The sequence below is a fragment of the Phoenix dactylifera genome, chromosome 10 (assembly GCF_009389715.1).
Source record: "Phoenix dactylifera cultivar Barhee BC4 chromosome 10, palm_55x_up_171113_PBpolish2nd_filt_p, whole genome shotgun sequence".
NCBI classification, from domain to species: domain Eukaryota; kingdom Viridiplantae; phylum Streptophyta; class Magnoliopsida; order Arecales; family Arecaceae; genus Phoenix; species Phoenix dactylifera.
The window spans coordinates 7859636-7870013 of NC_052401.1; positions in this window are offsets into that span (position 1 = coordinate 7859636).

Below are 10378 nucleotides of genomic sequence, written 5' to 3' on the forward strand. Positions count from 1 at the left end.
ATCTTTCTCTTCCCTTCATCTTTCTTGTTTCCGAGAGAGTGAGGGCCCCGGGCCTATATTTTCTTATATTTTATATAATTGCAGTTTTAAATCAAGATTAATTATGATTCTTGGGCTTTGATTCTTTCTGCTTGCATATGGCAGTTATGGCTCGTTTATCTATTTCTAAAAAGAAGAAGATGGCAATTACCATTTTGGTGATATACACAGAGATGAGGTTGATGATAATGTCAATGATGGCCAAGATTCTCGAAACCTTGGCATGAGTAAATGTTAGGATTCCTAGAAAAATGGTGTATGTTTTTGATAGAACACTTGATGAGAGGGTGATGAATAGAATAGCTAATCTTAGGCTTATGGTAATGGAGAGTAATCAAATTTATATTGGTCAACTTAGAATGGACAGGAGGGCATTTTGAAAGCTTTGTGAAATGCTTAAATCGATTGGCAAATTGGAGGGGAATAGAAATGTTCAAGTGAAAGAGATGGTTGCAATATTCCTTCACACCCTGGGCCATCACTCAAAAAATAAGATTATGTAATTGTACTTTCGTAGATTGGGTGAGATAGTAAGTAGGCATTTTAATACTACCTTGAATGCTATCTTGAGGCTTCATAGACACTTGCTAAAGAATCCTGAGCCTGCCACAGAAAGATCAACAGATGAGAAATGGATGTGGTTTCCAGTGAGTTAATATTGCATTTTACATTTTTAAAGGCAATATTTTGGCCTATATTATATTCATACTTGCATTGTAGAATTGTCTAGGTGCATTGGATGGTACCCATATTAGAGTGCGGGTCTCATAGAAGGACAAACCTAGATATCGGTCAAGAAAAAATGAGATTTTTACAAATGTACTTGGTGTTTGCTCACAAGATATGCAGTTTATTTATGTACTACTTGGATGGGAGGGGTTGGCATATGATAATAAAGTCCTTAGGGATGCCATTTCTCATAGAAATAGATCATCCCGCAAGATAATTTTAAGTCTAACATTGCAGCTATTTTTTACTTGCATGAGTAGGATAGATAATTATTTCTGATTTCACTTTTTTTTGCATATTTTTGAATGAGTAGGCTATTACCACCTGGGCGATGCTGGGTACACAAATTCTGAAAGGTTTCTTAACTCCATTTAGAGGTCAAAGATATCACCTCAATAGGTTGAGACATGGTTATCAACCCACTACACCAGAAGAGCTCTATAACATGAGGCACTCAAAAGCTAGGAATAATTGAGAGATGTTTTGGCCTATTAAAGATGCGATGGGCAGTCCTTAGGAGCAATACTTGGTACCCTATTAAGACAATGTGTAGGATCATTTTTGTATATTGTTTGCTGCACAATTATATTAGAAAAGAGATGTCTGTAGATCCTATTGAGGCTTTGTACAATGAGGAGTGCTCTCATGGCAGTTTTCCACATGAGCAAGGTGCATATATTGAGTATATAGAGTCATCTGCACCTTAGAATGCATTTAGGGCTAATCTTGAGCCCAAATGTTTGAAGAGTGGCGGCATAATAGAATTTGAGGAAAGAATTGTGATCTTTGTTGTCTCTTAATATTTGTATGAACATTATGTGCTATGTTATAATCCTTGTTTAATATTTCCCTTGCTATGTTATAATCTTGTGTTATGTCAAATTCTTACTTAATAGTTTTCTTGTATCCATTCATTTGGATAATGTAAATGTAAGATCATGTTGTGAGGTTGTGCAATGTATAACTATAATATATAAGATTGTGAATGTATATCTATAATATATGAGATTGTGAATGTAGATATGAGCATCTCAATAGCTAGAGAAGCATCAACAGGAAACAAGAAAACAAAGTGCAACAAAAAATGGGGTTATGTGGAGGATGCACAGCTTATTGAGGCATTGGTTGAGTTGGTAACCCGAAGAGGTTGGAGGGGCGATAATGGAACTTTTAGGAATGCGTATTTGTAGCAATTGGAGAGACTAATGGAAGAGAAGCTTCCTGGATGTGGACTGAAAGCAACACCACATATCGAGTCTCGAGTCAAGCTCTTGAAGAAGTAATACGATGCTATTGTAGAGATGTTAGGACCTAATTGCAATAGATTTGGGAGGGATAACATCAACAAGTGTGTGACCTATGAGGAGGATACTTTCAAGGAATGGGTTAAGGTAAATTGACATTATAAATTTGTTTATTTTTTCTTTGAATACCTTTCATACATGTTATGTTATTTTTTTTTGTTTTTTTTAATGCAGAGTCACCCAAATACTCAAGGTATGAGGAACAAGCCTTTCCCTCACTTTGAGGACTTGACTAATATCTTTGGAAGGGATCGTGCTACTGGGATGGGAGCTGAAGCATTTGCAGATGCTGTTGAAGAAATAGAGATGGAGGAGCAATAGTATCCATTCACACCACCAGTTATCAATGAGAGCCAAGAAGCAGATAGCAATTTTGTTGGTCAGAATGTCAACATGAATACTCCTTAGATAGCTGCTAATACTGAAGTTGCAGATCCAAGTAGGCCAACCAGAACTAAAAAAGCTAGAAATGAGGCCCTTGAGTTGTAAGAGATCTTACATCTGAGATGACTAAGCTAGTAGGCATGATGGCAGGTTGTTGAGTGATTGTTGTTCCCCTATGTGATTTTGATGAGGCCAAAACATGTGAGTATATTTCATATTATACTAATGAATTCAAGTGAGTATTTCAGAGAATATATTATTAAATATATTATAGTGCATTAGAAAATGGTTCAGAGATTTTAAGTTTAGTTTCTATAATGTTTGGAACCATTTTAGTCTTTGCCCTGCACTCGAGTCGACTCTGGCACAAAGGCTGCTATCTAGCACGCTCTTGAGACGACTCCCAATTTGGACGAGTCGACTCCTGACGGATTGGCAGAGAGCAAAATTTCTGAGTACAGAGCATGAGTTGACTCCGACTGAGACCGAGCCGACTCATAGAGCAAAGATAGAGAAGTATTTTCTAAGGCACAGTGCCCGAGTCGACTCCAACTGTGGGCGAGTCGACTCCTGTGAAAAGATAGAAGATCCATTTTTAAGCCAACTAATACCGAGTCGACTCCAGCTATGGACGAGTCGACTCCGACAAGAAAGACAGAAAAAATATTTTCTGCAGCACTGAGACCGAGTTGACTTCCGTTGATGCCGAGTTAACTCCGAGGATCAAGTCGGAGATCGAGTTTTCAAAGCTTCTGAGGCCGAGTCGACTCTAGCTGTGAGCGAGTCGACTCCGATGAGAAAAGATAGAAAGCCAGTTTCTGATACACTGAGGCCGAGTCGACTCCAGCTGTGAGCGAGTCGACTCCGATAAGAAAAGACAGAAAGTCAGTTTCTGATACATTGAGGCCGAGTCGACACCTGAAGGACGCGAGCTGTCTTCCGCTTTTGGCAGTCGACTCCGGAATGTCGCGAGCCATCTCCTGGAAGAAGCCTGGCCTGTACTTTTAAAGATGCGGTGAGCGAGTAGTCTCTCGAAGAACACGAGTCGTCCCCAATTTCAGTCGAGCCATCTCTAAGTCGTGCGAGTCGACTCCGATCCCAACGGTCACATTGTCAGGCTGCACAGTCATGTTAGAACAGCTCTTTTACTCCTTCCAACGGCTATATTTCGAGGAGTAAAGCTCTGAAAAGTGCATAAAAGTCTAGAAGAGTTAAGAACACAAAATTGGAATTAAGGGCATTCAAGTTTACAACCACCAAAGAAAGATTAGAGCCTTTTCAAGGAGAAAAGAGGAGTAATTGCGCCTATATCGATTTCAGAAGTACACCTCACATCAAGACTCGATCATTTGATCCTCAACCACCGGTATATTCAAGAGAGGATCCAAAAAAGGAGAAGCCATGTCTTTCTTCAGCATAAAATCTGTTTGAGAGCTTCTTCCTTTTCATATTGCTTATATTGTTAAATCTGCTTTTTTTAGAAGCTGTAACTCTTAAGCACTTATACTCTGATTTTGTTACTTGATTCAATCAGGGGATTGAATCAAGGGGATTGAGGTTTGTTGGTGAGCTAGTTAAAACCAACGTTATAAGGTTGTGGTTGGTAAGCCGGAGAAAACCAACTGGATTAGATTGTGAGCCTAGAAAAACAATCCGATTGATTGTGGTTGGTGAGCCGGGGAAAAACCAACTGGATTTGATTGTGAGCCTGTGAAAATAAGCAGATTGGTTCTAGTCGATGAGTCTGTGAAAACCGACCGAGTTCGTTGTGATCTCGTGAAAACAATAAGTTTGGTTGTGAACTTATAAAACAATCAGGTGTAATCCAAGGGATTATAGTGAACTCCCAAGTGAGGCTTGGGGAGCGGACGTAGGAGCAGGGTTGGCTCCGAACTACTATAAAATTCCGTGTGTTTGTGCTATGGTTTTTTGAGCATCTCTTCTTTATTGCTTTCTTTATAGTTTGATTAATTTCTTTAGATTAAAATCAAGAAAGCTTTCATAATCCACATTAGATTATCTAAGAAGAATTTAAGTTTGATTTAGTACCCAATTCACCCCCCTCTTGGGTTGTCTACTGGGCAACACAATTGCTAGAGATCATATTGAGAAATTGGCTCAATGTTTTAAGCATGAGTCTGAGACTGCAGATAGAACAATGGCAGTGGTGTTTGAGGTGATGAAGGTGCAGGATCTTTCTTAATCTAAGATTCTTAATATTGGTTTTTGGAGTTGGGTCAATCCACCCATGATGGGTTGACCCGATCCATTTTATTTGAAGGGAAACAACCCTTCAATGACACCTATTGGATATCTCATAACTATCAAAGTAGTTATTTTCTGCATCTATATATATAGGTAGTTGTAAAACAGAAAAAATAAGAGAAAAGGGAGAACAACGTATAAAGAAAAAAAAAATCAGAAGAAGTATAATCTTTCTCTATATTTTTCTGGTAAGAGGGGTTCTTAAGTTGTGATCAACAAGCATTTTTCAGTTCTGTAATTACGCTTACGGCTAGTGATATAACCCGATCTACAACAAGTAAGTATGTTTTTGATCTATTTTGATTATGATAAATTATCCTACATTGGTATCAGAGCCTTAAGGGTTGTATTCTAGAATATTTGTGAATTAAAATAATGGTTTGGTCACTGTTTTGAGAATAATCCACATAAATTAGAGTTTTAGATTCAAAATGGTAACTTTTTATATACATGTTATCTTAATCTAAAAATTTACATGGATGTAGCCAATATATAGGAGAAGCTACAGTAAAAGTTTCATGGCCCGACTCTTACTGTGGTGAGAGAAAACTCAAATCTTAGTTACGGGATCCGAAATTTTGAAGGTTTATAACTTTCTGTACGATGTATAGTTTTGCATGATTTTGGTGTCATTGGATAGATCCTTTCACAAGCTTTCTGTGGATATAAAATTTGTAATTTTTGGATAGGAATTGAGAATGTTATGAGGTCTAAAAGTTTTTAAAGTTTCTAAAATTTTGTTGGCTTAAGAAGAAAGATGATGAATAGTAACTTTAAATATTATACTATTCAATCTCCATCATAGAGACATCAAAATTAAATTTTGACCACACCAATGGACTCATCTAAATTTACTGAATTTTTCTGTGTCATTAATTTTATTTTTCTGAACATAAAATAAATTATTATTATTTTTGTTTCAAAATGAGAAGAAAATGATAGAAAAATTATTTTTTTGGAAATTTAAAATTCTGAAAATTTCTGGTGGCTTTTGGGCTTTATGTTCTAGGGGGGGTTGAAGTTTAGTGGGAGAAACAACTTACGTTTAGGACTTTATACCCTCCTAAAAACATATGAAAAAGCATTATTTTTATTTTTTGAAAAATCATAATAAACTATATATTAATCAAAAAATTACGATTCGAGTTCTGAAAATTTTTAAATTTAATGCTCTTTCATATCAAGTACTTAAATTATATTTTCTTAGTAGTTGAATTTTTCTCAGTTGTTTCTGCATAATTCTTAGTATTTTCTTGTGGGCTAGATGGCATCTTGCCCGCATAATAATAATAATAAAAAATAGGCAAGAGAACTGAAGTCCAGAAAGCTGAATTGAAAATGGCTATAGTTAAGAAAGCAAAAGTTGATAATGCTTTAAGGGCTGCCGCCGAGTATAATAAAAGGATGTTGCCCTATGAGTTTGAGGAATTATACTATACCTTGATGTGTTATGAAATGGACCCAAATCACACCATTAGAAAACACTTTAAAGAAGTGGATAAATTAATAAGGAACATTGAGATAGCTGGTTTTATTCCATTAGAAGAAGAAAAGGTTGAAGGGTTATGTAGGTCCTTACCGGCCCGTTGGGCTACAATGGTTAACGATATTTGGACACAATTGGAGTTCCTTGAAAAGGAGTACAAAGCTGTGAAACAAATTTTGTGCTATGAGTGGGAACTTAATTTGGAGTTAAATATGCAAAATGTTGCAAAGCATGCTGCAACATTCTCCATTTGTTCGAAAGGTTGCATTGGCCTATACCCTTGGATAGAAAAAAATGGGACCTAAACTTGCAAGCAATTTAATCAATAGAAAAATACCAATGTCTCAAAGTTTTAAAGGTGCAGATTAATGTACACATATTGTTTGCGCATTTCATCGAACTTATGTATGAAGTAGGACAAAATTTGGATTACTCGTGAATACATGTAGTTTGATGTGTATGCTATATGTGATTTGTCCTATTTGGTATTTTTGTAATTAAATATTCTGTGCAATTAATTAATGTTGATTATATAAAAATATCATTTTAAGTGGGAGTTAAAATAACATTGTGATTGAAACTCTCATTTGAGAATTGTTTTTTGTGCAATGCAATTAAATACCTGATGATGAAACATTTGTTTTACAAATGATGATTGGGAATATAGTGAACTTTCGAATTTGTACTTATGTAAAATTATCATTGATTTAATTTACATGTGCACAAAGTTAGATATGTGTGCGTATTTTGAGTATTAGCTCGTGGAATTTTAATAAGCTCCATGATCGATGATCTCATCTGTGAATGTGAGCAATTCCCAACGGCCCATGAAATGTGGGTATATTTGAAAGATAAGTTTGGGGGAACCACCGTGACCAAATTCCGACAGCTGACTATAAAGTTTGAGACATACAAAAAACGTCCCAATCATACAATTAAACGGCATCTAACAGAGATGGCTAATATAATTAGAGAGTTAAAATCAACTGGTCATATACTCACGGATGAGCAACAAGTACAAGCTTTAATCCGGTCTCTTTCCGATAATTGAGAACATATGAAGATAAATCTAACCCATAATGATAGCATAAAGACCTTTGCTGATATTGCCCGCTACATTGAGCTAGAAGATGAGCGACTTGGAGCAACAAGGGCTCCTAGTCTTGCATAAGTGGCTGAAAATGGTACGCTGGGAGCTTCAGGCTCCAAACGTAAGCGCAGCTGGAATAAGAGCGAGAAAGGGAAGGAGACTGGAAGAGGACCCAAAAAGAACAAAACTGATCACTATAAAGGTGGCAAGTGTTATGGCAAAAAGAAAGACAAGACCAAAATGAGGTGTTTCCATTGCCAAATGTTAGGCCACTTTGCTCGTGAATGCAACGAGTTGAAGAAGGTAACACAATTAAACTTTGCTTCTCACTGTGTTGCTTATGTTTCTAGCTCTATTATGCTAGCTGAATCTAATCCTATGTGGATTGTAGACTCAGCAGCCACCAACCATATAGCTAGAGATCGAGAAGCATATGTGGAGTACCGTCGAGTAGGAGCCAGTACAAGGTGGATACATATAGGAAACAACTCTAGAGTTGCAGTTAAGGGTATTGGCACTTGCAAACTCAAATTGCATGGTGGTCGAACCTTATACCTGCATGATGTTCTTTATGCACCGAACATGCGACGGAACTTGGTCTCTGTTTTTGTTCTAATGGGTTTAGGATATAAACTTGTATTTGATGGATCTATTGTATACTTATTTTATGGTACTATGTTTTATGGATCATGATATTTAAATAACGGTTTAATAGTTTTTGATGTGGATAATATATCGAGTTATATTAATCCTAGTTGTTTTTCGTTCATAGCATCTTCTACTAATCAAGATGATTTGGATGCTAATATTTGGCATGCTAGACTAGGACATATTGGGCAAGATAGAATAAATTGACTAGCTAAAGAAGGTCTTCTTGGGACACTTTCTAAAGTTGATTTGCCCACTTGTGAACATTGTCTAGTTGGAGAAACAACAAGAAAACCATTTGGCAAAGGATTCAGAGCCGAGTTTCCATTGCAATTAATCCATTCAGAATCTGTGGTCCATTAAATGTGAGGGCGAGGCATAGAGCCTTATATTTCATTACATTCATAGATGATTTTACGCGTTATGGTTACGCCTTCTTGATTTCTCATAAGTCAGAGGCATTACAGTGTTTCAGACATTATATAAATGAGGTTGAGAATCAATTAGATAGAAGGATTAAGACATTAAAGACTGACCGTAGACATGAATATCTATCTGATCAATTCGAGAATTTGTGTAATGAAAAAGGGATAATTAGACAATTGACAATTTCTGGTACACCACAACAGAATAGTGTAGCCAAAAGAAGGAATATGACATTATTAGAAATGGTTAGGTCAATGACGGCCCAAGCAAATTTACCAATATCCTTTTGGGGGGACGCTTTGCTTACAGCGGCCTACATTTTTAACCGTGTACCCTCTGAATCAGTACCTTCCACCCCATATGAGCTATAGATAGGTAGAAAGCTTGACCTAAGTCATTTACGACCTTAGGGGTCGGCTGCCTATGTTCTTAATTTCTCTAGCAAATATGGTAAATTGGGTCCTAGAGGAAAGAAATGTATCTTTATAAGATACTCAAAACACTCCAAAGGGTATGTGTTTATTAGAGAACAAGCTGATGGAAGTGTAACTGAAATTGAATCACGAGATATTACATTCTTGGAGGATGAATTTTCTAGTATGGGTGAGATTAACAAGAAAGAATCTTTATATGAAGTGGTGGATAATGGTACAAATAATGAATTTATTGAAGAGCAAGAGCAATTACCTCAACCACTTGAACCAAGTGAGAGTACCATGCCTCAAGATGAATTTAATTCATCTGAAACCCAGTTACGACGGAGTATGCGAAAAGCTATTCTCCGACGCCGATTTGAAATCGAAGGAGAAGCTTATATGGTAACTCCGCAAGATAATGATGAGCCCAAATCAGTAACTGAGGCACTCTCATGCCCTGCGAAGGATGAGTGGAAGAAAGCAATGGAAGACGAAATGGAGTCAATGAGATCAAACCAAGTCTGGAATTTGGTTAATCTTTCATTAGGGCGTAAGGCCATTGGGAATAAGTGGGCTCTCAAAATAAAACGCAAAGCGGATGGATGCATTGAAAGGTACAAAGCTCGCTGGGTAGCGAAAGGCTTTACCCAACAAGAAGGGATAGATTATGAGGAAACTTTTTCGCCAGTTGTAAGATTTACTTCCATTCGATTGATTTTAGCCATAGTAGCACATATGGATTTAGAATTGCATCAAATGGATATTAAAATAGTTTTCTTAAATGGTGAGTTGGAAGAAGAAATCTACATGCAACAGTCTGTAGGTTTTATTGCTTCTGGCCAAGAACACAAAGTGTGCAAATTAGAGAGATCTATATATGGCCTAAAGCAATCATCAAGACAGTGGTACTTGAGATTTCATAAGGAAGTAATTTCTTATGATTTCATTATGATAGATGAAGACCATTATGTCTACGTTAAACAATCCATAGAGAAATTTGTAATTCTATCTCTATATGTGGATGACATATTATTGGCTAGGAATGATAAGGAGTATGTCAAAACCACTAAGGAATGGTTGTCTACTCATTTTGAAATGAAAGATATGGGTGAAGCGAGTTATATTCTCGGTGTGAAAATCCATAGAGATTGTTCAAAGAAACTTTTAACTCTATCACAAGAGTCTTATATTAAGAAAATCTTTGAACGATTTAATATGAAAAATTGTAACCCTATAGACACTCCTGTTGCGAAAAGCGAAAGTTTAAGTCTCAAAATGTGTCCCAAGACTCCAGAAGAAAAGGAAGATATGGCCAAGGTACCATATTCAATTGCTGTTGAAAGTTTGATGTACGCTATAATGTGTACTCGCCCAGATATATGTTATGCCGTGGGTTTTGTCAGCCAGTATCAATCTAATTCAGGACGTGAACACTGGAAAGCGATAAAGAGAATATTGAGATACCTGAAAGGGACAATTGATTATTCTTTGTGTTATCAAGGGAATGATTTATGCTTAAAAGGCTATATAGATGCTGATTGGGGAGGAGACCAAGGTGAGCGTAAATCGACTTCAGGTTATGTATTTTTGC